We start from the raw sequence: 27,873 nt of genomic DNA on the forward strand, positions 1-27,873 counted from the left end.
TTCCGTTTATCCCAATAAACTCCTTTGTCAGGTTCTTAGATCTATCCAATAACAATTACCAAGGTAATTGTCAAGACTTTGCAATGAATACTTCGAATCACAAAGAAACGTATTGATGTCGATCTACTCAAATAATCAATCAAGGTTATCACAAAGATAAACCAATTATAGTTGGATCCCCAGCCGATCAAGTTTTGTGCACACCAAAGATTATGAACCCAAATCAGAAATCTTCTTCGTCTTCAAATTTTCTTAGATCTTCAATAAACACCTGCTTACAATCAACTTGAATCTCTTGTGATCAATCACACACAGAACGGAGTCCGTTATCAATGGATTATCACAAGACGTCTTTAGATCTACAAACAATCTAAAGATCCTTGTCGAAACTTCGATCTAGTTTGAGTGAATCTTATATCAGAAGAGAAGATTTTCAAGAATAAACAAACTAGGTGCAATCAAAGTTCAACCGCCGTTAGTCAATTAAATCAATCGAAAACTAATAATAAACTGCAATTATCTAGTTTCCCACCAACGGTACTCGTAGAGCTTCCCAATCCCAAAGAAGTCATTAAAACAAGCGGTCATAATAGATTTCGTCTAATTAGCGTACTTTCCTCTCTGAATAGACGACTCCACCAGTAACAACACAACTAGTTTTGCTGGCTCTGAGGATTCGTTTGCTCGAAATGCAAACTTCAATATTTATAGACCAAGGAAGTTTGGACACTAAGGAATTTCCAAAACCGAATATTCTCAAAGATATGCAATAAAGCCAAAAACGGTTTTCATAATTCCTAGAGATGCACTGTCCAAATATTAACCGAAATCTCAGTAGGAAATCTCCAACTGGTAAATGCACATTACTAATTTTTATTTTCTAAAGATATGCATTTTAATTGCTGGAAATTAAAAGCATATAAAGCATATAAAATTAAAAGATTCTCAATTTATTTCGATCTGGGATTCTTTCCTTTAGCTATTAAGAAATATCTTTGAACAATAAAAGGTAAGAGTTATTGCACATGTTCAAAGTATGTGGACATTTTTACTTTGTAAATCCTTTTTCATATTTACAATCTTGTAACCGATTTGCCACACTTCTAAACGAGTTTAGAATTGGTTCATCTGATTTCCAAGAACTATGTGATTGATCAAAAAACATTCAATCACCATTCATGGGTTTAACGGTTCTACCAAATAAGTTTCGGTTCTACCTCCATGTGGGTACTAGGATCGGTAACACTAGTTACCAAAAGTTGGTTGACTAGGTACTAGGATCTGTTACCACATATATATGGTATATAACTTGTATTCGGTTGCATAAGTAATATGATCAGTCACACCAATTACTAAAACTTGCTAACCTACTACAAGGATCGATTACACATCTTGTGATTAGTCCCAACCAAGTTCTAGGATCGGTTACCCAATGACTAGTAATGGTCACACCAATTACCAATATCGATCATACCATCTCAGGTGATTACTGAAGATCGGTTTCACTAATAAAAGTCATACCAATACAAAAGTCAGGCCTTGTGAATAGTTTTACCAAGATACATAAACAAGTTATGAGAGGTTATACTAAACACAAATATTGGTAATCCAAATATTTGTAATAAATAACATTACGAATAAGCCTAGCGATTTCCCTTTCGATTCATAACAGAAGTTTATGAATTGTACTTCCTTTAAACGAATGTAAAACATTGTTTCCTAGGACGAAATCTTCACCCATACCCATACACATAATCACAATAGCATTCATATGATTATGTCGATGTCTTATATACGAAGTTCAAAAGATAGACGTTATAGTTCGTATTGTAATTCCTTAATACTATGTCTAACTAGAATATAATCATTTACAGCTTCGCAGTTAAGAATGAAACAGATCAAGTCAAATATTACTAACCTCAAGTGGAAGGATGATGTTGTTGTTGTAGCTCTTTACTTCTTCACATTCTTCAAGTCTTCACGTAATACTTATAAGTCCCATATCCTAGTAACTTTCTAGCTAGCCTATAGGAAGTTGACTCAAGTAAATAATCAAGCGACTCTTTAAATGATTTTTGATTCACTAAAATATGACAACCAAACTTGACATACCAACGCTTGGTGGGTTCAACCGAGTTATGCTCTAACACATTCCAAAAATCCAAGTGATCACTAGCGTAAAAGGTAGTTTTTCTGACCCACATCCGCGACTCTCAATGATGGTCAATTGACCATGGACCGGTCAAGACGGTCTAAGATCTAATAAAAAATCCTGCATACAACATGGAGCGCCAAAGTTGGTCGTTGAATGAAAAGTATTACTATTATTTTATTCCTCTTTCACCAACCCACACTTTGACCAGTGAGCCTAGTTAGTACTTTCTGTGGTTCAATTCTCAAGGCATCCATTCTCCCCGTTCTCCTTATCTCTTCATCTCTTTAATATTTCTCCCTAACCGAACATCATTTTTCTTTTTCTTTCTCTTCTGCTCGACAGAGAAACTGCAACTATCATTTCTTCTTCACTTCCATCACTACCACAGACCACACAACCACCATCCACTACTTCCGTCACCACAACAACACCTTCTTCTTCATCTTCTCCCTTGATTTGGTTTGCATACAAAAAATCAACAAAACCCCAAGAACCATAGAAAAATATAAATAGTTTCTACTTTACAGAATCAAAATCACTGTTAGAAATCAAAGCTTTATCCTAACTCATTTCAACATTTTGTTCTTTAAATCATCATTCTCGTTACGATCTTGAGCATCAATTTCATCAGGTATAATGTATCGAAGTTTTTTTTTTTGTTAAGATTTCAATTTCTAAATTTGGGGGTTTTGGCTATGGGTTAGAAATGTGGTTTTGAAATAGTCTTTTGTAACCGATTTAGTGTTTTAATGTTAGTTTAGTTGTTTAATTGGTTTTGCAGAAACTGATTTTGTATCGATGGATTTATTGTTTCATTTTCACGTTTTGTCAATCTTGATATGTTCTAAGAAAGAACATCAGCAGATAATTTCCGATTTATTGTAGATTAGTTGCCCTAATTTTTTTTTTTGTATCTATTGTTCTTGCTTGATATGGGAATTTTTGATTTGAAGGTTCAAAAAGAACTCCAACTCTACTGATTTTATTGAAGGGATATGAGATATGGGTTGCAATATAAGTATAATTTTATTTTGATCTTTAACCTTAACTGACAATTGATTTTTTTTGGTTTGTTTTATTTGAGCTTTTAGGTTGAGGAAAACATCTGCTGCAACTTCTCAAAGAAGGATTTAACCCCATCTTCAATTGGTATTAGTTTCATGATTCTTCGTATTTTTGTGTGTTTTATTCAATTGGTTTGTCTATGTTTGATGTTGTTCTTGTTTGTGAGGTGGGTTTAAGTTATTGAGTACTGGGCTTTCTTAGTTTTTAGGTAAGGTATAGCATCATCCTCATTACCCACCTTGAAAGGAACTTTATTCAATGGTTGGTATATTTTGATGGGAAATCATGATGCATTTTAAGAATTTCTTAAGTTTTAGACATGAAGTTCCTCATGTGGCAGTTTGTCATTGGCGTTGGAATGTGCTTTAAGTAACTTATTCAATGGAACACATAAGCTCTTTGGTCTTTTTCACTTTAAGTAATTGCATATGAACATCTGATAATCAAATTTCACTTCCTTCTACTGAGTACTACTTTTGCTTATTCGCATAATTGCAGTGTCAACAAAAATTAATGTGAAATTCAGATCCCCCTACCCAAAATTGAAAAGATGCGAGAGGTATATTTTTCTTCAATAAAGAACATTGAATGTGTAAAAACCTCTAATGAATTTGTGTTGTTTACTTCTAATTATTTAGATAAAAACGGCCTGATCATTATTGGCTTGTTGCAGGATATAACCCTTCAAGAAGCCAAAACAGGACGAGAATAATTTAGACGCTGAACTTTTTGAAAATCCTAGCAATATCCTGGAGCTTAGGTATTGGTCTTCTTATGGCGGATAAATATATTCTAGGACTGGTAATTTCTTAAAACTTTTCACTAGGTGTCCTATTTCTTGATCTTTATATGTTAGTTTATAAGTCTCCATGGATGTTTTATCAAGTGTTTTTATTTGTTTCTTAAATATTGATGATTGCTTTTGCTAATATACACGAGGCTCATATAGTTTCTTTCATTGATGTTGTTGAAACTATTAAGGAGGGTAGAGTTCATATAGACTACCCAGAGAATATTAAGGCTGATGACAATGGGAAAGACAAGGTTTCAATCTAACTGGCCCTCTTATGTTACATCTTCCTGTTATTATATGTTATGACATCTTTCTGTTATTAGATGACATTTATCTTTTCTTTTGATTATTCTCGCTAGATGTACTATAACATCATTTAACCTTCTGAAAAATATCATTTGAATAATTCATCATGTGTCGGTCTCTCGAAGCGAAAGGATAAAAATTGGCATCTCATTTCTTTTATTTTGGTGGTAGGTGCTTGCTCCTTATAGAGCGGAGTACCAACTCGCAGAGGAGATAAATACAACATCAATACCAACTGCATATTCATTATTGATGCAGGGCAGAAGCGTTGAATAAAATTAAAATCTAAAACCACATATTTCCGAGATACCACTCTCAAGGAAAATACTACTTTTTTATTAATCAAAATCTTCTCCTCTAATATCAAAACATGGAGCTCTTTATATAGATAACTCCTTATCAATTAATAACCAAATATTTTATTTAATTATTAAAAATACTTACTACCTTATCTAATGGATATTTTCTAAACTAATGAAATACTAAAATAAATACTATTAGATACTTCTAAAAGTTACCTAAATAATAAAAGAGAAAATATCTTAATTAATTAAATATTATTTGCTAAATAATAATAATAAATCAAAGAAAAATAACAATAAACGAGTATATTCACTTTCCCTAAATACTCCACCATTCTCCCCTTCTCAAAAAAAATTCGCCCTCGAATTTTGCCAGTATTTGTAGTTGGGTAAATAATTCTTCGATGAAAATTCTTATAGTCCTTCAACTTAAATAATATTGACATAATTAGTATTGAACCGGAAAATACCTGCGCATCGAAATAGTTAAGTTGATGTCGTTGATCCACCTGATTACATACTGCTTCAGGAGAATATGGACCAACATAACAAGAATATAACATGATCTCATCATCAGGGTAATCATCATAGATTGGTGGTAGATTCCAATCCACGGCAACATTATTTTTCTCAACCACAGAAAAAGAAAAAATGCCATCAAACCTTGGGATTTCAAGCTTTAATCCGGACTCCAACGAATCTCGTGGATCATGTGCAACTCCTTGAAATCCTTCTTCCTTGTCGCCAAGGAAGTTTTTTTGTTCATCACCGGTCACTTCCTCCACTCGCCCTCGAATTTTGCCAGTATTAGTTCTTGTATAAATAATTCGTCGATGAAAATATTTATAATCCGTCGACTTAAATAATCTTGGCATAATTGCTATTTGACTCAAAAATATTTGCGCTTTGAAAATGTGAAGTTGATGTCGTTGATCCACCTGACTACATAAAGCTTTTAGAGAGTATGAATCAACATAACTAGAACATAATATGATCTCATCATCAGGATAAATATCATAAATTGGTGGTAGATTCCAATCCACGGCAATATTATTTTTCTCAACCACAGAAAAAGAAAAAATGCCATCAAACCTTGGGATTTCAAGCTTTAATCCGGATTCCAACGAATCTCGTGGATCATGTGCAACTCCTTGAAATCCTTCTTCCTTGTCGCCAAGGAAGTTTTTTTGTTCATCACCGGTCACTTCCTCCACTCGCTGTAGGCTAGGACCATGATGGGGCTCTTGCTGATGATGCATTTCAGCCAATTGGAGGGTGAGCGCCTTAACCTTCCGTTCTAGATCATCTATTACCGCTTGCTCTTTCTCATCGCTGAGAGCGGCTCTTCGAACTACTGCCCCTTTAAAAATCTCATAAAACGAAAAGTAACCATCAAAACAGCTGCTCACATATGTCATGAACCCTATATATTTTCTAGTTGTAGCAAATTTGTGCCAACAAACCATTACTCTTTTTATAGGTTCTAGACCAGAAATTGTAGACAACAGGCTCTGATACCAACTGATGCAGGGCGGAAGCGTTGAATAGAATTAAATCTAAAACCACATATTTCCGAGATACCACTCTCAAGGAAAATACTACTTTTCAATTAATCAAAATCTTCTCCTCTAATATCAAAACATGGAGCTCTTTATATAGATAACTCCTTATCAATTAATAACCAAATATTTTATTTAATTATTAAAAATACTTACTACCTTATCTAATGGATATTTTCTAAACTAATGAAATACTAAAATAAATACTATTAGATACTTCTAAAAGTTACCTAAATAATAAAAGAGAAAATATCTTAATTAATTAAATATTATTTGCTAAATAATAATAATAAATCAAAGAAAAATAACAATAAACGAGTATATTCACTTTCCCTAAATACTCCACCAATTATTAAGCATATAAATGTAGAGTTTTCATAATAAAATTGGATTCTACCTAAACCCTAACATGGAATTAGTTAGGCATGACTTTCTTAAAAACCATAAACAAATATGAATATAAAATCGTAGCTAATCAAAATGGAGAAAATAAGCCTCAAACCCTAATCTCCTCTGCGGCTCTCTTCAACTGCCTGTAGCCGCGCCTCCTCGTGTCCATTTTCCTTCTTCTGTTTACCGCCTATTCTCGGCTCTGCGGCCGGTCGTCCCTCCTCCTCTTATGTTCTTCTATGTAGAATTATATACTCCTAAAGAAACCCCCTAATCGGACCGAGAAAGTCATCTGCTAAAGTCCCATTCAATCACTGCCTGACTCACAAGTTGAGACCCATTAACACTTCTAATATCTTTCCGTCTAGCCACCGGGAGCAACTATCACAATCGACTGCACGGAACCCATCTCCCATTCAGCTTTACGAATCAACAGCCAATCACTTTCATAGCACCAACATCATACACTTCATTTTGCTGTCGTCCTTCTGTCCCAAATCGGCAGACAACCACCACTTCAATCTCGTGAGAACATCCATACTCCAATGGCAGTAGCAGTAACTCGTCTTCCCTGTCATCTCCATACAGCCTCTTTGTGTGTTCGACAATCACCGCCTGAAATTGTTGCCACCACCAAGAACCATTGATCCTCTAACACAACTTCATAATCAACTCAAGAGCTTCTTCTTCCTGTATGTTTGCACGAATCCATTACTCCCAAACACAGACCCATCACACAAAATCCATCTCTTTGTAGTGTGCGATTAATTCCGTCTTCAAGTACTGATGTTGAAATACGCCAGGTGTTGGTATGGAGTAGAGAAAACTCTAGTTTTCGAACTTCAAATGTTAAGAAGAAAATGCTCACGTATTCCACCAGCACATGTGTCACTTAAATGGTTTAGAGAGTATCATCCCTTAGGTGCACAACATGCACTAAATGTGCTGGCCAAGAATAGTTAACCTTGGTAGCCAATAATAATTAAGCTCTCCCCAGAAGGTTCCGTAAGTGATGGTTGTCGCAAACTCCATTTAGTGGATCAGGCCATGTCCAAGTTTAAAACTTTTAGCTCACGACACCATTTCGACTCCCTTATGTTGTCTTGGTAACTAGACTGGTTGCTGATATATGGAAATACCAGGCCAACCTCTTTTGATCATTGTGGTTGCTGATACATGGAGATACCAGGCCAACCCGGTTGCTGATACATGGAGATACCAGGCCAACCCCATTTCATCATTGTGGTTGCTGATACATGGAGATACCAGGCCAACCCGGCTGCTGATACATGGAAATACCAGGCCAGCATAATAAGTGCTGCTAATATATAGAAATACCAGGCCAGCATAATAAGTGCTGCTGATATATAGAAATACCAGGCCAGCATATTTGATCATTGTGGTTGCTGATATATGGAAGTACCAGGCCAACCACATTTTGTCATTTTCGTCGCAAACACCATTAAGTCTCACATTTTGCTGTTTATTCGTTGGATGATCGAATTCACTTGTACTTTCTACAAAAGCACTAAAATAGTATTGTTAGCCAAAATATCGGGTCCTAACTAATATAAATATGGGTATAAAATGTAGCATTTACATGCTTATCAACACCCCCACACTTATGTTTTGCTAGTCCTCGAGCAAAACAAAGAATTGACCCGCTCAACAGCTGGTCATAAATTTTTTTTGTTGTATAATATCAAAATTCCTAACGAAAATGCCAGTGATCATCACCCTGAGTTTACTGATGCTACTTTATATGCGTGAATTGCAAAAGGACTCTGCCTTGCTTCAATTCTGACAAGAGGGGCTTATTGTTTCTAGTTGGAATTTTTCCGTACTATAAAGGGTATACATTTAGTTGTGCAAGGCTAATCAAATATTTTTATTTGTCAATTTGCTTTCAGTTTTTATTTAAGATATTAAATTGGGACATTTTTTTGCGTATACAGGGAGGGGATAATTGGCAGTGGAGCTCATATTTCAGATCCTTCAATTGATTTCGACTTCTAGTTATGGTTTTACTTGTTTTTTGCTTGGTAATACATTTGATTTATGTTTTTAGTTGTCTGATTTTACCGACCAATGCCTTCAGTACATCTGATGAAGTTGATGCAGATCCTAATTTTTTTATATGTGACGCTTTAAAGGTTGATAAACTAAGGAAGGAGAAGACTCACAAAATGGATGTAAATGCAGTACATTGGAGCTCTCAGGTCTGTTTTATTTTTCTGAATTAAACACACTTCATGATGTTAAAGAGACCTTTCCTTGGACTTATAATGATTACTTACATAAACTTATCATGCAGTGTAAATTTCTGAATTAAATAAGTCCCATATATTTAGATTCAGATACACGTGGTTCTAGCTAATTCCAAATGGGTTCTTTTCACTGTCTCCTATTGTATCCTCGTTTGCACTTTGTCATTAAACCAATCAAATATTAACTGCTCATGCTTGCACATTCTATGAAAATTCTATTCATTGCATTTTTCACTGCATTGAATATCTGATAGTTTTTGTATACGAATGAAAAGCTCTAGAAGTGTATCTCTTGAATACTTGCTTTTCAGATTCGTTATACCATAACATACAATAATTTCACAACTATGAACAACAAGGAACTGAAAATTGTTCTCTTGAAAACAGTTTTTCAGAAGGTTGTTGCTTCCTATTTCTGCCAAATTGTTGAAGGTATGCTCAGCCATCAGCTCAAGCAGTTTGTGATAGATGGAAACAATGTTGTACTCATTGTTCCTGAAACCAGAGTTGATGATGTAGAATTCCATGAGAATGATGTTTATGCAATTTCTATGGAGTAAATCATTTTGCTGGTTAACTGCACTTGTCTTTCGACTTTATTGTTAGTTAAGACTTAAACTTATATTGGTATGAACTCAGAATTTAAAACCTTTTTTATGTAATTTGAACATAATGAATCAACGAATGTTAAACGGAAAAATTATTTGAGTTTACGAGTGCAAGTTTGATTTGATTCTCATTTGACTTGGTTATTGTTTTGGGTTTGATTTGGTTCGCATTTTGATTTGATTCTCATTTAAGGTTGATTTGGTTCTCATTTGAGGCCACACAAATTCAGTTAGCCAATCTTAATTTATTTTTTTTATATTAAAATCTATATATACGACTGATATGGGTAAGTCCTAACACCTTGACCGTTAAAATCGGTCGTTGATATATGATGTTCCGCGACCCTCAGAGCCACGTCATAGACGAAGAAGACACTCAACAATGACCATTTCCGCGACCGTTAAAAGAGGTCATTTAACTCGTATATATGACTTGCTCTCACGGTCGCGAAACTGCTATTTTCCACTAGTGATGTACTCGAACTCAAAATGAGTATAAATATATGATACTTTTGTAAATAATCTTGTTCCCGACCTGAAAATCAGTATGATTTATAGTCGAAATAAGAGTGAATATGATTTCAACCTCATTCTCGAATAGAGTACAGCTCATACTCGATCTAAGAATGAGTATGAAATCATACTCATTCCTAACTCAGGCATATATATGGAGTAGTATGTATTTTAGTTTTGTTTGCTATTTTTCAGTACATAATCAGTTCATGTTAATGTCCATATAGGCTGATTCTGGGTAAAAGCAATTTTTTTTTCTGTAAGACTAATGAAAAATCGATTATAATAATTGGATCTTATGTATACATACGCTAATCGATTTTGGGTGTGCTTCGTGAACACCAGCCCAGAATCGGTCCACAAGGGCGTGAACGTATACCGATTCTGGGTTGAGATTTTTCAAAAAAAAATCAAAATTTTTACATATTTTGATGATGACGAAAAATTAGTTGATTTCAAGGTTATCATGATTAAGCATCAATTAACCATCCGAATAATTAATCATGACAAGGGGTTTTCCGTTTTACTTCTAAATGTCTATTTTTGTCTCTTAGTGGCAGGCCCCAAATTAGACCGGTATTATAAATACTCCTTATTGCTCTGATATTACTTTTAGTAGATAGTTTTGAACCTCTCAATTAAAATTTTACTCCCTCCGTACCTATTATATAGGCGGAATTTCAATTTTTCCTTGTACCACTATATAGGCGGAGTCCAAATTTCAAAACGGCTTTTTACTTGTATTATTCCTATTTATTTGCTTGGGAATCATCACAATTAAGTATATGTCTCTAACATTGGAAATATAATTAAGGGTAAAACAGGAAAAAATATATAAATGTATAAAATCAATAAAAGTGTATTAATCTAAGAGAATTGGTCCCTCCGCCTATATAATGTGGTACGGAGGGAGTAAATTATAGTGGACAGTCATGAACATCTCAGTTAAAATTTTAAATTATGTTAGTGCTGCTTACTGGACTGCGTCAAAAGTCTTTCAACCAATCACTCTTGGAAATTGGAGTACCTAGCTACAGTGTCTTGTGATTTTGCATGAATGATTTTTTAGGGACCATGGTTTTTTTAAGGGACCATGATTTTATTAGGCCACCTTCCCTATAGCGATAAGGGGTGTCCTAAAACATTGAAATGACTACCTACCCTTAACTTAATTTAATTTAAAACCAACCTAATAACCACCAATATATATAACCACCACCACCTCCCACCACCACTGATTACCACCACCACGACCTCCGATTATCACCACCACCAACCACCGATTACCACCACCACCACCACGGCCCACCACCACCACCACCTCCGATTATCACCACCACCAACCACCGATTACCACCACCACCACCTCCCACCACCACCGCCTCCGCCTATTTAAGAAATGTAACAACATCAATGCAATCACAATTAAGTTCAGTTACATAATAATTTTATCGGGTATAAAAGACGCCAGCCGCAACCTGATTCCGCCATGGGACCACTCCGGAGGTATTTTCCAACAAACCCTTCACTTTAATTTGATTTTGATTGCTTCAATCGAATAGAAATCATCAAAATAGGGTTTTAATAGGAGTTACAGAGCGATGTTCAGTTAGGCCGATTTTCCAAAAAACCCTAGTTTACTAACCGAACTTCTTGAAAATGAAGAACACTAAGAACAATTCGGTTCTATTGGATTTAAAACTAAGTCACCGAACTCTCTGTTAGGTTGTTTCGCAGAAAATTTTAAAACTACAAAGTAACCGAACTCCACCCTTAGAACCGAAAAAAAAACAAATCCAGTCTAACCGAACTGTGTTGTTGTGGCCACTATGTTGAGTTCCAAAACAACCGAACTTAGCCAATAGAGTTCGGTTTGTTCGGAAAAACTTTTAAAACTACAAAGTAACCGAACTTAGCCAATAGATGCTGGAACTTCACATTTTTTTTGCTTGTTAAGTTCGGTAACTTCACAATTTTATCGCAGAAACCGAACTCAGAGTTCGGTTGGTTATCCGTTAGGTTCAAGTTTGCGAAAGAACCGAACTTTGTGAACTTATATACTCTTATATTACGTAAAGTTCGGTTACATCAAAAGTGCATGCAGTTTGCGAACCAACCGAACTTTGTACACCAAAGTTCGGTTAGTTGAGAACCAACCGAACATAACGCTGTAACTCCTAGAAATTCTATTATTTGAGAGTTCGGTAACCTGCGTGTTTGGAACAAGTAACCGAACTACACTTTCAGATGATTTCGGTTACTTGTTCATCTTACGGGGCAACCGAACTATAACTTCAGATGAGTTCGGTTACTTGTTCTTCATATAAAGTAACCAAACTGTTCAAAATCCAGTTCAAATCCGGATCATTTTGAAGATTAACAAATATTCTAGGAGAGGATGGAGATTAAGAATCAGATGAGTTTTCATCATTTGAATACTCAAACTTAGTGAATTGGAAAAAAAAATTATTTTCCATGTTTTACTCCTTCATCTTCTCTAACTCTACTCTCTCAATAATTCTACTCAACTAATAATAAACCCATCTTTTAATTTAATCTCACTAATTGTTTTTAACTAAATCATTCACTAATCATAACCTAAAATTAATTAAGAGGGTAGATTAGGTATTAAATAAATAACTAGATATGGGGTGACCTAAAATTACTTCTAATACTTTTACCCAAAATAAAATCATGGTCCCCAAAAAATCGTTCTTTTGCATTTCAACCGCCTAAATCTCCAAAAAAAATTACAACTTTTAGGGCAGGGACGAACGAGGGGTTTCATTTGGGGTTTGGCACCTTACTTGATTATGGGTTTGAATAGGTTTGGGTTGTTTACAAAAAAAAGATTAGGAATTACTAGGTAGTCCAGGAAACCCAGTACTGGTTACTCTCTAATCCACCCCTAGAATAAAATTTGGACCAGAATATTTATTCCCTAGTCCAAAACGTGCGGGTCACACAAGACAAGTTTTTCAAAAGTACCAAAATTACCCTTTCTGCAACTCCACGAACAAATCAAATTCAGTTTCTTTTTTTTTTTTCATCTCAGATTGTTTCTCTTTGGTTTTCTCTGCTCCTGCGTTTTGGTTCATCACATTATTTTATCTCGTAAATCACAGCTATTATCTCGTAAATCATCTGTGCTTCGAAATCAGATTCGAACAAGGTATTTATCTCGTAAATCATCTTCCTCTGCTGTTGTTCTTGGAATGTTGATGAATAATTAGGTTTATTCTCATCCGATTTCTATCAGAATAGTTGTCTATGATGTACATTGTTATCTTTCTTTTATGATTTCAGTTTTGTGATGATTTATATTGTTCAATTCAGTTTCCGTTCGATTTACATTGTGATTTTTGTGTGTTTCAATTAGGTATCTTAAAATCGAATTAGGTTAATCTCATATTCTAACAATGTATGTTACTATAATCATCTGTTTCTCTTTGGTTTTCTCTGCTCCTGCGTTTTGGTTCATCACAGTATTTTATCTCGTAAATCACAGCTATTATCTCGTAAATCATCTGTGCTTCGAAATCAGATTCGAACAGGGTATTTATCTCATAAATCATCTTCCTCTGCTGTTGTTCTTGGAATGTTGATGAATAATTAGGTTTATTCTGATCCGATTTCTATCAGAATAGTTGTCTATGATGTACATTGTTATCTTTCTTTTATGATTTCAGTTTTGTGATGATTTATATTGTTCAATTCAGTTTCCGTTCGATTTACATTGTGATTTTGGTGTGTTTCAATTAGGTATCTTAAAATCGAATTAGGTTAATCTCAGATTCGAACAATGTATGTTACTATAATCACCTTTTCTCTGCTGCTGTTCTGTTTTAGTTTCTTTGTAATCTGATATTGGTTTGTTTTACTGTATTTTTTGATATAGGTTTGTTTTGTTAGATAGATCATGTAGTAATTTTGTATTCTCTTTTTTAATATAGCTGCAGTTCTTCTATTTATAGAAGATGAAACTCAAAACATATTGATATGTTGTAAAATATATTCTACATGTTACATACAAATACTTATCAATATGTGTAACGTATAGGAATTCAGAGACTTAGTTATTCTACATGTTACATACCAATACGTACTACATATAGCCTGCGCTCTTAGTATGTATCGTGCAATATAGTAGATGCCAATACATATCAATATGTATAACTTATTTCCATTCAGAGACTTAGTTAATTTTTGGATCATTTACAGGGTTAACATGTCTGACGTTGGTCCCAAACCAGACTTCTCCATCTATTCTCATGTATACCATAAGCAATATCATTTTGCATATGAGGTTACATCGTTTTCAACTTTAGAGGATTTGAAATTTTGCATCTGTAATATGTGGAGCTGGTTGACTCCATCGACTATTCTGGTTAACTATTTCCAGAATCAAGCGATAGTTCCTATTCTTGCCGATGTAACACTACAGGGTATCTCTACATTACATTCTTTAAAGCAATCAGCTTTCTTTGATTTGCACGTGGATGTAATTTCAAATGGCGCGTCTAGGCGTATGGAAGTTGACAGTAATGCAGACTTAGTTGTCAGTGCAAAGAATAGTTATTTGAAAGAAGGTAAAGAAGCCCCAAGAGTGTTTTTTTCAGATGGTTGGGATAAGATTTTTGATGATACATATCAATTATTCTATGGTGGTGTTGATGCCGTACGTATAGCATGCCAAAAATACTGCATGAGAACTGGATATGAGGTAATTAAAAAGAAGAATGACCTTGAGAGATTCACCGCCGTATGTAGTGTGAAAGGTTGTTCATGGAAGCTTCACGCAACTGCCATTGGTAGTTCTATTGATGTTTTTAAGATAAAGGAATATGTGGGAAGGCACACCTGTGGCGGTGGTTATATGTTGAAGAATCCAAGAGTTACAAAAAAACTCATGAACAGTCTAATTCATGAGATGGTCAGGCACAACCCTCGCATAACACCAGCAGAGATCATAGATTATCTTAAAGTTAGTGGTGGCATTGAAATCCAGTATCACCACGCATATCATGCAATTGAGTTGTCGCATAAACAGATTTTTGGTAATGATGTTAAGTCGTACACTGATCTTGCTTGGTGGGTGAATGCTGTTAGGGAAACAAACCCTGGGTCATTTATTGATTTCGATTTCAATGATGCTACAAAAATATTCAATAGACTTTTTGTTTGCTTTGGAGCTTGTATAGAGGGATATAAACTATGTCGTCCCATGATTTTATGTGACTGTACATTTCTCACTAGAACTTTTAAAGGAGGTCTTATGGCAGCAACATGTCTTAATGGTAATCAAGGTAACTGGTTCTTTTTTTTTTGATATGTAGTGTCTGTTAGTTAGATCACTCATATTGATCTTACATCACTATCTGACAATGTGTATTGACCATACTACATACTACATATTGACCTTACTGAGTATGAGATAAACCATACTGCATGTGAAAATGTAGTGTCAATCAGTTGCTTAACATGTTATTATGTAGTGTCAGGTTTTCACATATCAACAAAGAGGTAAACCAACTGCATGTCAATATGTAGTGTCAATATTAGTTGCTTAACATAACTAGTAATTCCTTTTTGCAGGATTTTATCCGCTTGCGTTTGCTTTAGTACCTGGTGAAGACAATATCAGTTGGGAATGGTTTTTCAAGAAACTGAAGGAGGCTTTGAATGATGATCTCCCAATCACTTTTATGACTGACCGAGGTGAAGGGTTGGTTAAATATATTCCCAAAGAGTTCCCTGATTCTCATCAAAGATATTGTTACTTCCATTTGGACAAAAACTTACCTATCGCAAAGTCTGACGAAAAGTATAAGGAAGTGGCTGATGCTTTCCGAAAGGCGACATATGCTCTTTCTCCTGCAACATACGAGGAAGGTCTTCAAGAAATGGTTAATTTGGGAAGGCCTTGGGTTGCTGACTACTGCCGCAACATTCCAAAAGAAAAGTGGTCCAATGCTTTCTTCAAGGGTTGTAGTTATGGTTACACTTCATCTAGCGTTGCTGAATCGTTCAATAGCTGGATTAACAAAGAGAAGAAATTACCTGCGTGTGCCTTCGTTGACTCGATCAGGTTTGTATCAGTTTCCTTAGTCACAGTACAAGCTTATATTAGTTTTCTTTTTGTAACAGTATTAGCATATATGTTCTGTTAATCTACGTATATTTTTAGTATAACAGACTTTGCTATCCCCTTGTCGTGTAGGATACGTATGATGGAAATGATGTCAGAACGTCGTGAAGAGAGTCTCTTGATGGACCCAGAACTGCTAACCCCTACGTATCAAGCCTTGCTTGAACTACACATCCAAATTGGCCGTCCCTGGAAAGTTAGCCAGTCAGATGCTAATCGTTATGAAGTGTATTCTCCAAGGTTAGCGTTTACCCCTAATCTCTATCATCTGAATGTTATTTACTTTCTCTTTCTTTTTTTTAAGTACCATGTTTCTGTGAGAACATATAAATATGTACTGTGTATATTAGGTGTACTGAAAAATAACACATGAATATGTACTGTGCAGATCTCATATGGTAGATCTAGAGAGAAAAACTTGTACTTGCCAACGATGGCGCGTTTATGGTTTTCCATGCTCGCACGCTACTGCAGCTATTACTAGATCTGGAGGAAGGATTCTTTATTACGTTGAAGATTATTTCAAAGTTACCACTTTTCGTAAGCTATATTCAATAGCTATTAGACCCGTTCCTAACCACGACAGGTATGTGTCTTTAATCAGTACATTTTGTCAGCTATTACTAGATCTGGAGGAAACTGTCAACATAAACCTACTTACATATGGATGTTACATACTGATATGTAATGTTAGATACCACTACATTTTTTTTATTTGTTTTTCAGGAACAATATACCGTGTACATATTCATATGTAGTTGTGGTTCATTCCATTTATATGATACTGTTTTTTTCTCACAGGCCCGATGAGTATCACGTAGATGATATCGTTCTCCCAGCAGAAGTAATTAGGTCTCCACCAGGCAGGAAAAAGGGGAAACGTTTTAAGTCTGCATTTGAGACTAGTAGAAAATCTGTCAAGTGTTCAAACTGTAATTTGAAGACTCATCACAACAAGGCAACATGCAATCTTATCCGACAGTATGAACTTTCTGAAGAATGATTTTGTGTCAGGTATGTATTTCAGTCAGATACATATTAATGTCTTAATTAAGTAAGTTTGATACAATACAATGTACTTTTAAGCAAGTAGTGTTCTGATTTCTCTTTTTCTTTTATCACAGGCTTGAACGTGCAGCAGAATGTTATATCGATGATGTTGCCAGATTCCTTTTCCACAATTCTTTCCTCTAGCCCTTGTTCTATTCTACCGTTTTTCTTTTTGATTTTGTCAGTACCAACTGAATTTGGTTAATAAGTATTTCATTTACAGTACATACATTACAAGTGTACTGAAAATACTGTTTTTGTTGTTTCTTAGAACATCTTTTGGTTTTTGAAACATTATAAGTCTATCAAAATGTAGTTATTGTAGTTATTTTCGAATAATGAAATATGTTTTTAAGTCTATCAAAATGTCATTATCTATCAGCAGTAGTGAAGTATTTACATACTGAAATTACATGTCAGTATTGTAGTGTTAGTATCTACCACTACATACTGATATGTAGTGGTTGTAGTGTAACCATACTAGATGTTTGTAACAAGAAAACAATTAAATATGTACTGGTTTGTGGTTTAACCATCTTCCACTAAGATTATTTAGAACATCTTTTGGTTTTCCAGCTGATTCACCATCTTCACGGGGGTCGAGGGGGCAGCGCCCCCTCGTATCAACAACACAAAATCATGTTTAAGTAACACAATTGAAATATCACTACATTAAAGTTAAACCCAAATTCAAATTAAAAATCACTACATATTAGATATATGTTTTTGAACATTCATGAAATGAAATGAAACCAAGAATAAAAAAAAAAAATAGTTAAATAGTGATATGTACTGTCAGATTACTTTTAGCAAGTAAGACTATTTTTATGTCATCTGCCAACTGATTTCCGGTGGAGATGCTTTCAGCAATTTGCATGCTAACGGGACCCTTTTGTTACGAATCTTCGCTTGCACTTCTTCATCATCTCCCAAAGGCACTCCCACATATTTTCTTTTTGACATCATCTTCATAAAATGCATCACAAACAGTAGACAGTCTGGCGATCCCCCTTGTTGAGGTGCTTCACATTCATTCACTATTACATTCTTCATTGTTACTTTGTCCTTCTCCATCAAGTACACGTTGATAGGTACGTACATGTAATCTGCCATTTTGCAGGCGTGTGGATAACAAATACCTCCCCATTCAGCCTTAGAAGAATTGTAGTGGTTGAACACCATTTTTTCGCAGTCATACTCAAGTAGCGTCCAATGAAGATTGTGGTGGCACATTGGTACAAGAATCTTCTTGATACTTTCATCCATCGCCAATATTGGTTTGTAAACAGAATCATGTGCTGCTCCTTTGAGGTTATCCGGGAACTCGACATTGTACTGAAAACATGGATGTACTTGAAATAGTTTATATCTAATTTTGTTTTATGCAATATTGATATGTAGTATACCTACCCCTACATACTTTTTTAATTTTTGAATATGTGTGTAGTAAATATGCAGTGTAAGATAACAACTTACCCAAGCGGATGGATCCAGATGCAACACAGGCAAGTATTTCCTGTATACTTCGTGCATCGGTTGCTCATTCTGAAATTTGGTGTTAAGCTTGTATTGTGCGTAGTTGAGAAGATCTTGTTCTAATAAATCGTTCTGCACCAAGTCATCAACTGTAGTTCCACTTACACAAAGACCACCTTCTCCCACTCTCCAAGCAATTGAGCTAGAAAATAAACGACGTAAAGGTTAGTATTCTTTGTGTAACAGTACATACTGATATGTCTTTCTCAGTATTTTTTATACAAATATGTATGTATATCAAAAGTACATACACAAACTAATAGTACATCAATATAAAAGTGTCAATTGAGAACTCACCTAAGATTTTTTGCATTATTGATGTATGTGGAAAGAGTACTCTTTTGTTCATCGTTCATGTCATTATAGAATGGTGATTTAGTCAGTTTCCGGAAATACTTGCGCAATTTAAGCTTTCTCTTTTTGTTTAGTGGTAGTGCTTCTGCAGCTGCAGCTTTCGGTCCTTTATATGATGGTGAGAACTTACTTCCACTCTCATATATATCATCTACCTTCTTTGCAGGATGGGAACGAGTAACAGGTCTGGTGGGTGTTGTTACCTGCTGCTTTTCGGGCTTTGTAGCACGCTTTTTGTTCACTTTTACCATTTTTTGTTTCTGGCTTCTTGTGCTAAACTGTTCCTGCATTTTTAATCAACATAAAAAAATATGTAAATATCTATATTGCATAAAACATAGTTACATCACCTAATCATTTTTGAAAGCATGTAGTGGTATATGATTGTATGGTATAGTGATTTCTAGTGCTACCATACTGATATACATATCAGTATGTAGTGATTTGTAGTGTAATATTAACTACACAAAATGAGATTTTTAGTACATATCATTCACCTGTGATGGAACCTCCAAAACATCTTGCGAGGGGACATCCAGAACATCTTGTGATGAAACATCCAGAACATCTTGTGATGAAACATCCAAAGGATCTTGTGATGCAACCTCCAAATGACTTTTTGAACTGGTTGTAGGTATGTATTCTTGTTGCTTACCTGTAACTTCACCTGCATCTTTCGGTTCAATGGGTTCTTGTTGCTCAGTTGTTTCTTGTGGAATTTGTAAAGGCCGCAAATCTCTTCCAAACAGATTATCAAATTGTTCTCGTAAGTTAATACCAAAAAGACCTTCGTTGTTATCTGGAAGGAGGTCTGCAAACTCTTCGACATAAACACCAATGCCAGAGTTTGCCATTTCTATAAAGTCTGGCATAGACAGCTTTTCAATGTGTTCCAAACTCGACATCATAGTAAACAAAGGTACATCCAGCAAATGAAACTCTTCCGCCGCCAATCCGGCGTTATACTCTGGAAATTTCTGCGAATTAACTACAATTGAAGACTTCGTTTCTAGCATAGTTGTAAGCAACTCCTTTGCTGCTTCCTGCCTAACTTCAAGTTGATCAACCTGCAAAAATCAATTGAAACTGTCAACAAAAACCTACTTAGCTTGAGTTTTTGCTATGTATACCACCACAAGAATGTACTGTTACATATAAATATGTTCCACTACAAGAATGTACTGTTACATATCAATATGTAATGGTAGATACCACTACATATTGATAAGTAACAGATAGATATTGATATGTAACAGATAGATAGTGGTATACAAGAATGTACTGTTACATATCAATATGTAATGGTAGATACCACTACATATTGATATGTCACAGATAGATATTAATATGCTACTTACCTGTGTGTTTTCTTTTCCCTTTTTCTCTTGTATCTCTTTGACTTTTTCCTCCAAATTAGATTTAGCCCAATTTTTAACCTCAGAACGCGGAACTTCAACATCATGGAACTTCAATACTGAAGTTGTTGACAATTCAACCTCAGAGGTGGCATTAACATGAGTTTGATCTTTCGGTGTTGACAAACCAACTTCAGGAATGTTGACATTAGCATCTGTTTGATCTTCCGGAGAACCTTGCATTTCGTTCTCAACTATTTGGTCCACATTCAACTCTTCATTGGGGTTTCTTGGAGTAGGTGTACATCCCAAGCTAACATAATCTTCCTGGCTGGCTTCTCTCTGCAAAGGGAAAGCTTTCCGGTAAATATCATGCAACATGAACTCAAGCTTTGAAGCGTCAACCGGTTCGCCCTCTTGCTGCATTGTGTTGAATTCACTCCATTTGGAAGATATTGTATTCCTCAAATCATCGTATTTAATCTTCCAATCTTCTCCCCCCAATACTGAGTCCTCTTCTTCTTTCTCTTCTTCCTTCTCTTCTTCCTTTCTTCTTTCTCTTCTTCCGATTCGGAATTCTCATCTAAACAAAAAGCATCATCATTTGCTTCCTGTTGAATCCTTCTTGAAATACGATTAAGGATTTGTCTTTCTTCGTGTGTTATCTCATCTTTGAAATCAACATGGAACTGGTACAAATCAAATAAATGTAAAGAAGCAACTACATATTAGATATTACCAAAAAAAAAACATGTCGTAGTTCTTTCTCTATTAGATACACAGGGAGAACTACATATTGATATGCTAATAACTACATATCAATATGTATCACCACAAATTGATATGCTAATAACTAATAATCTATGTATCTCTCAGAGATTACATTCTTATCTGAGTAAAAAAAATCATGGGTTTTCTTATAAGCATGATTTAGGTAGAGCGAACTTGATGTAGTTTTGGTTTTCTTTTTTCTAGGAGCCATTTCTATGTAGTATGATGAAGATGAATAGTAAATGTAAAATGAAAACAGATAATATGATCAAAACAGAGCAAATTTAATTGTTTGTATTTAGAAGATTACCTGGATGGCTAGATTAAGATCAGTCGTATGAGGAAACACATATGGAGAAGAGAAGAAAAGGAACTAGGGTTTGTGAGAAGAAAGTAGAACGCCCTAATTGATCATGATTCATGAAATTGAAGTTTCTACACTGTACCTAAGCAGCATTGATATGCTAATAACTACTACATATTGATATGCTAATTATTACATATCAATATGTCGAACTACGTGTACTTATCAATATATATTTTTATTATGACAAAATATGTAAGGCAAGTTTACCTGATACTCAGAAAGATCAATATCCTTTAGGAACTCAGCACATATCTTTGTATGATTCCACCTAGACACTCTTGGCACATACATTCCTGCAGGTTCTGTCACTATATCCTCGGGCGCCACCAAATGGGTATGCTCCGCAAACCATGGCTGCAAAATATTGATATGCAGTATTAGATATACTATCAAAATGTAGAAAACACATAAAACAAAAACATTTTGAAGTAGAATAAACAAATAAATAGATTCTTACCAACAAATAAATAGCACAACCATTTGTGCGTTCTACGGATTCCACGTTTTCATTCAGCTCTTTCTCTAAATGAGAATGGATGAGGTCAGGCCATGAAATATTCTTAGCCTTCTCAAGATCAAGAACGAAACCAATATATTTTTCAGTCAAAGCGTTTGCATCACTTGTAGCGAAAAATAATGAAGTGCACATATACAAGCAGATAAGCCTAACAAGATCTTCGGCATCTTCCTCGTCTTCCTCGTCTTCTTCAGAATCTTCATTTGATTGATCACCCACGCTTTGCAGAGACTCTTCATCAGACTTCTTCTTTTTCAGATTAATTGGTGTTCGTTTAAGGATATTCAAGATTGCCTTCACAATCATTGGCCTAGTCACTTTATCACCAGCTTTCATATCAGTAGGAAAAGTCCTTTTGAAAAATTCTGTTTCACGCCATCCACTTTTTTTATTGACTTGTGTAAGCCTATAATCAAGATATTCCCTATTTGGAATTCTCGCATCCCATAAATAAGTGCCATTTCTTCTGGTGTGGATACTAGCTCATTCGGTTGGCCATGCCTTTTAAAGAAAAATCTAAGCTTGTTTGGATCTTGACCCCTAACGTAACAGCGTAACATTTTTGTCATTGCATATTCAATCTTCAACCAATGTTCCAACTCAAATCTTGTGTACCAGAACATTAGGAACAGGTTACCGAATGATGCTTCAGAAATCATCTTCAGCTGCAACTCACTCAACTCAAGGTTTTCAGTGGACTTCGCAATAGCCTTCTTAGTGGTCCTAATAGTCTTCGCAAGCCCCCACAAGCCCCTGAAACCGCCACGGTATAAACTTCGTGGTTTTCCAGCTCCTTTCTTACGCTTATTAGCACCTACACAATAACAAGAACCAAAAACTAATACAGTACATATCAATATGGTATATCAAATATGTAGTTACATCATCAATATGTAGTTGTAATATCTACCAAGTCTTCAGAAAACACTTAATACGAAAAACAAGCACAACAATGCATCATTACATACTCATAAACATATGTTATTAAGAATTATCTTCAGTTTTAACATTACAAACCTTCTTTCAGGAGCGCTTTTGCTTTCCCCCTTTTTTCTTTTCCCTTTCCTTTTGGAGAAGGAGTAGCAGCTCTCAGGACAAGTACTTTGTCCCCCTTTTCTGTTGGTGAAGGAGTAGCAGCCGTTGTCGCTGTTTTTCCTTTTGCTTTAGTAGTTGCCGCTGCTGTTTTTTTTTTTGCTTTTTGCTTCAGGAGCAGCAGCTGCTTTCTTTCCTTTGGTTTTTGCTGTTTTTGTAAACCAAAAGTTTTGTACACATTACATATTACAGGCAGATAATAATATGTAGCACACATATCAATTTGAGATGCTATCATTACATATCAATAACTACAAATTGAAGACAACATATTGATATGTAGTACAGATATAAAACATATGAATCACACACTGCATGTCAATATGTTGTGTCAAATTACATACACAACAGATGAAAAACATGTAAAACATATGACTCACAGAGATGTTGTGTTTCTATTGAACAAAAAATATATGAATCACACATTGCATGTCAATATGTTGTCTCAAGTTACATATACAACATATGAAAACATGTATACCAGACACTACATACAAATATTTAGTGATTCCATTGAAAACATGTAAAACAAACACTACATACAGAGATGTAGTGATTCTATTGAGCATATGTAGTATATTAGTTGAACATTACTACATATCTACAGTTTTTCATCATCATTAAATATTGATATGTATTGCATGTCAATATGAAATTCAACAACAGTTTTCTAAGTATTGCATGTCAATATGAAGTACAAAATTAGGCTTTACTTTCTTCTGATTTTTGCTTACCTTCTACCTGAGGAACATTTGTTCGTGACGGAGTACCAACTTTACTCATACTCCTTATTGTCGGAGATTTAGCCGCAGGGGAGGATTGTGTTGGTGAATCATCAACATTTTTTCTTCTTCTTTTTACCTGGGTTTCTTCTACAATTTCTTCTGTAATTGTCCGCTTGATAGTTCTAACCATTTTTTCTCTTTAATTGAATGAATAAAAATTAGGTTAGGAAATGATGATTATGTAATTGATTAGGTCAGGAACTGATGATTTATGTAATTGATTAGGTCAGGAACTGATGATTTATGTAATTGATTAGGTCAGGAACTGATGAAATAAAGAAGTTGAAAGAAAAGGGAAATTGTTCAGATTATTTAGTTAGGGTTTTGAATGAGGAGAAGAAAGAAGAAGATCTGACAGGCGTCTTTGCAAATTCTCGACAGCGGATACAGAGTGTCAAACTTTTGGCTTTAATGATTTTCGAAATCGTTTTTCAGATGAAGGAGTTGCAGTCGGTTTTTTCTTCAAGGCAGAAGAAGAAGAAGTGGGAGGAGACAGTTTTAACCCACGCATGAATGTTGAGGGTAGGCTAGTAATTTTCTAGGATTTTAAATCTTTTTGGACTAGCGGATAATTGTTCTATCCCGTTGGACTGGACACTACTCCCGGGTCGGATCTTTGGACCAAACAGGAAATTTCTCAAAAAAAGAAAAAAAAAAGGGTTTGGGTTTGGGTAACTTTTATATCATGTGGGTGCAAATAGTTACGGTTGAAATGAAATTTTGTGTCGGGGACAATAATCTATGAATGTTAAAAGTTTTTATGTAACCCCAGGACTGAATTTCCCTAGCTCTGTCACTGTCACAAGGTGACAAAGACAAAATAGAAATCCCACATTCACTTTGCTTGCATGTTTATGCATGGGTCGAGGTGTCAAAAGCACTTAGCGCGCCGCGTGACGTGTTGTGTTGTGCCGGAAATTAATACGTGTCGTGCTAGATGATATTTTGTGTTGTGTTGTATTGTGCGGGTAAAATAAACGTGTCGTGTTGTTCTGTTCTGGAACAGGCACATTTATTTATTTTTTTACAAAGTAAATATCTTTTAAATATTTAGGTATTTTATGAGTTTTTATAAAAATATGTCAATACAATATAACGATGATTAAATGTCAAAAATCGGTTAGAATAAATATTCTTTTGACATATAAACAAAATGGGATGTATTTATTAGTATTCTATGCATATTTTGACGTGCTTTCTTAACGCGTTGTGATGTGTTGTGCCACGTGTTTATATGTGTCGTGTGATGTGATGTGCTACTATGCCAATTAGGCTAGTCCATCACAGCTCACGAAACTAACGTGTTTGGCCGTGCTGGGCTAAGCCACATGCTGGGCTGAGATGTGCTCAAGTTTTAACGTGTGTTGGTATGGGCTATGTCTTGCTGGCAGGACCCAATCTACACCTCTATTCATGGTTTCTTTTTTTTCGTACATACATCTCCAATTTGTACCCGGTGTAAGCTTATCCATTGAATCCACCCATATGTTATGTTGATCGTTTATATTTAGGGGTCCAAGAGCATAGCTCAGTAGTATCCCATCAACTCCAATATGGCGGAAGTCAGAGGTTCAATCCCCGCCGTAAATGTTTGTAATAAATTAGTTGTATAGTGGGTTTGGCGGTGTTCGGTCTGGCAGTGGGGCAAATCCAACTGGCTGGATTCAGGTAGGGGCTTGTGTCCGAATTTCTCACGTAAACAAAAAAAGATATCGTTTACATTTAGGGTTACATTGGTCCTATCGTTCTTCAGATATTACTTTTGTGTATTCCATATTTTTGCATGTACATCACATTACTCAAAGGAACCCTAAGCATAAGTTCTTTCTAATTTGACTGAGGAATTAGGAACAGATATAAGCTCCATGAATATAATTTAAAAATTCCAGCGAATATACAACTTACACTACTTGTATAAACTCCCAGTTACATACTGGTGTGATATTTTTTCAGCAGTCACGTCAAGGAGTAAAGCGAGATAGGAGAATGTAGAGCATATTTTCCCGTACTTATCAATTGGCTCTAAGTTTTCTTGAAATTTGAAATTTACCTTTTATCCCTTAAAACTCTATATGTATAATTTACCTTTGGCCTATAATTTTTTGAATCAGTATAAATCCTCTTCCCTAAATCCTTAATAGCTTCATTGGCTAGAGCCTCATGGTGATGTTCGAGAAAAAGAACCTTAAACTGAACATTCAATTCTTACTTAGTAAAGAACTAATCTTAGTATGTGTTGTGGTGTAGACTTGAAGAGCCAAGAGACATATCTTAACTTTCCAAGGAGATTATTTGATCATCTCTTTCATATCCTTCTGGTTGTTGTAAGATATATCCTTATAACCCTTGTTTTCTTTTTCTTGTATGTTTTCCAGAGAATGTTCAACTGATCCATAACATCATATGTTCCGATATCATCATCATCAGTAATTAATTTACTTATCAAAAGTTTTAACCATTCTTTAGCAACTTCACTAAGGTTTTTTCAGTCCCTCGATCCCTATTATATAGGCGGAGTTTACAAATTTTTTTGTCCCATTAAATAGGCGGAGCTCCAACTCCAAAATTGTTTTTTCCACATACAACCCTATTAATGATATGGGTATGATACAATCTAGGTTTAAATGTGAGGTAAAGATACATAAGATAATATTTGTATTGGAAAAAGGAAATATAAATTAGGAAAGTAGAAGGAAATTTATGAATTCTAAAAAATTTCTTACTCTAAGAGCATCCACAATGGACGAGCATAACTAAAAATTTGGTCCACAAATCGACCATAGTGGAACAGAGTAAAGATTAAAAACCATAGTAAAACCAAATATCAGACTAAATTTGGTCTGAAATCCGGACCAAAACTATATTTGGTCGAGCGAAAATTTAAAGTACGTTTCATAGGAGGCGCACATATAACTTTCGTTTGATGTGAGGCGGATATATAATTTACATGCATTTAGTGAGGCGTAACTTTAAATTACGTTTGAATGAGGCGCATTTAAATATTCCGCCTGATGGGACGTTATTTATGTAGCTGCATATTTTTGACTACTACACCCAAGTAAGATTAAAGACTAAAAACTACTTAAACATACAAGATTTATCATGAACAAGATGTAAATAGCATAAAATGTAAAAATTGACACAAGCATATAACGTGGTTCGGCCATGAAGACCTACGTCCACAGAGAAGAAGATGTTTTCTTATTGATTATAAGGTCTTACTCTTGAAAAGGTTACAGATCTCTTCTAGATTGCTCACTTTCTCTCTATCTAAATCTCTCTCAGGAATTCTCTGTAGAAAAACCATCTAAGATTACATAAGTTGTCCATCTCCTGGTACATGGACTGGTATTTATAGATAGAATAAACTCGTGGTCGCTTGATCGTCCGAGTTTGGTGAGTTGTCATCCTTCGTCCTGGATCCCTCAGACTCGCTCTATACAGTCCCTCGTGATGGCATATTTGGTTCTCCCTCCGAGTTATCTCGCTCTCCCTTGGATCGTGCTTCCCTTCTATGGAGAACCTCGTGCTTCATCACCTCTGGGTCGTGGTATAGATCGTCCTAGTTTTAGTTGCAGGAAATCCTACACTACACCCCTCATGTGATTTCATTATTAATCAACTCATTTTTAGGTTTTCACTCTTAATTTTATTGATCAATCTTTGAATGTTCTTACAAGAAAAGATAAAGAAATCAAGAATCACCCCTGCTCTAGATTTTATCTCTCCTATTTTCTTGTTTCTTACTCAAAAAAGATCTCTCCCGCTCTTTACAACTTGAACGACTATTTAAAAGGGAATACATAGTGGATGACAGCTAATCTGTCCTTTATTTTCGGGTATGGTCTGCGTCATTCTCGCAACCTTACAAATATTAATTTCGCAAGCTCTCTAATTTTCGCAGGACTATCACATCTTTCTCATGATCCTAGCTGACGTC

At 35.2% G+C, this 27,873-nt stretch overlaps 1 long non-coding RNA gene across 2 annotated transcripts; it reads left to right on the plus strand.

The window, feature by feature from the left end:
• The first annotated feature begins 3,726 nt into the window (after window positions 1–3,726).
• On the plus strand, window positions 3,727–4,351 carry LOC113278242. Of its 2 annotated transcripts, XR_003325383.1 has the most exons (3): window positions 3,727–3,779; window positions 3,894–4,021; window positions 4,202–4,351. It is a non-coding gene; the product is annotated as an uncharacterized LOC113278242 (long non-coding RNA). The 2 variants fall into 2 exon arrangements; XR_003325382.1 differs by having other exon boundaries at window positions 3,894–4,335.
• Window positions 4,352–27,873: the final 23,522 nt, after the last annotated feature.

The sequence above is a fragment of the Papaver somniferum genome, chromosome 5, assembly GCF_003573695.1.
Source record: "Papaver somniferum cultivar HN1 chromosome 5, ASM357369v1, whole genome shotgun sequence".
Lineage (NCBI taxonomy): Eukaryota > Viridiplantae > Streptophyta > Magnoliopsida > Ranunculales > Papaveraceae > Papaver > Papaver somniferum.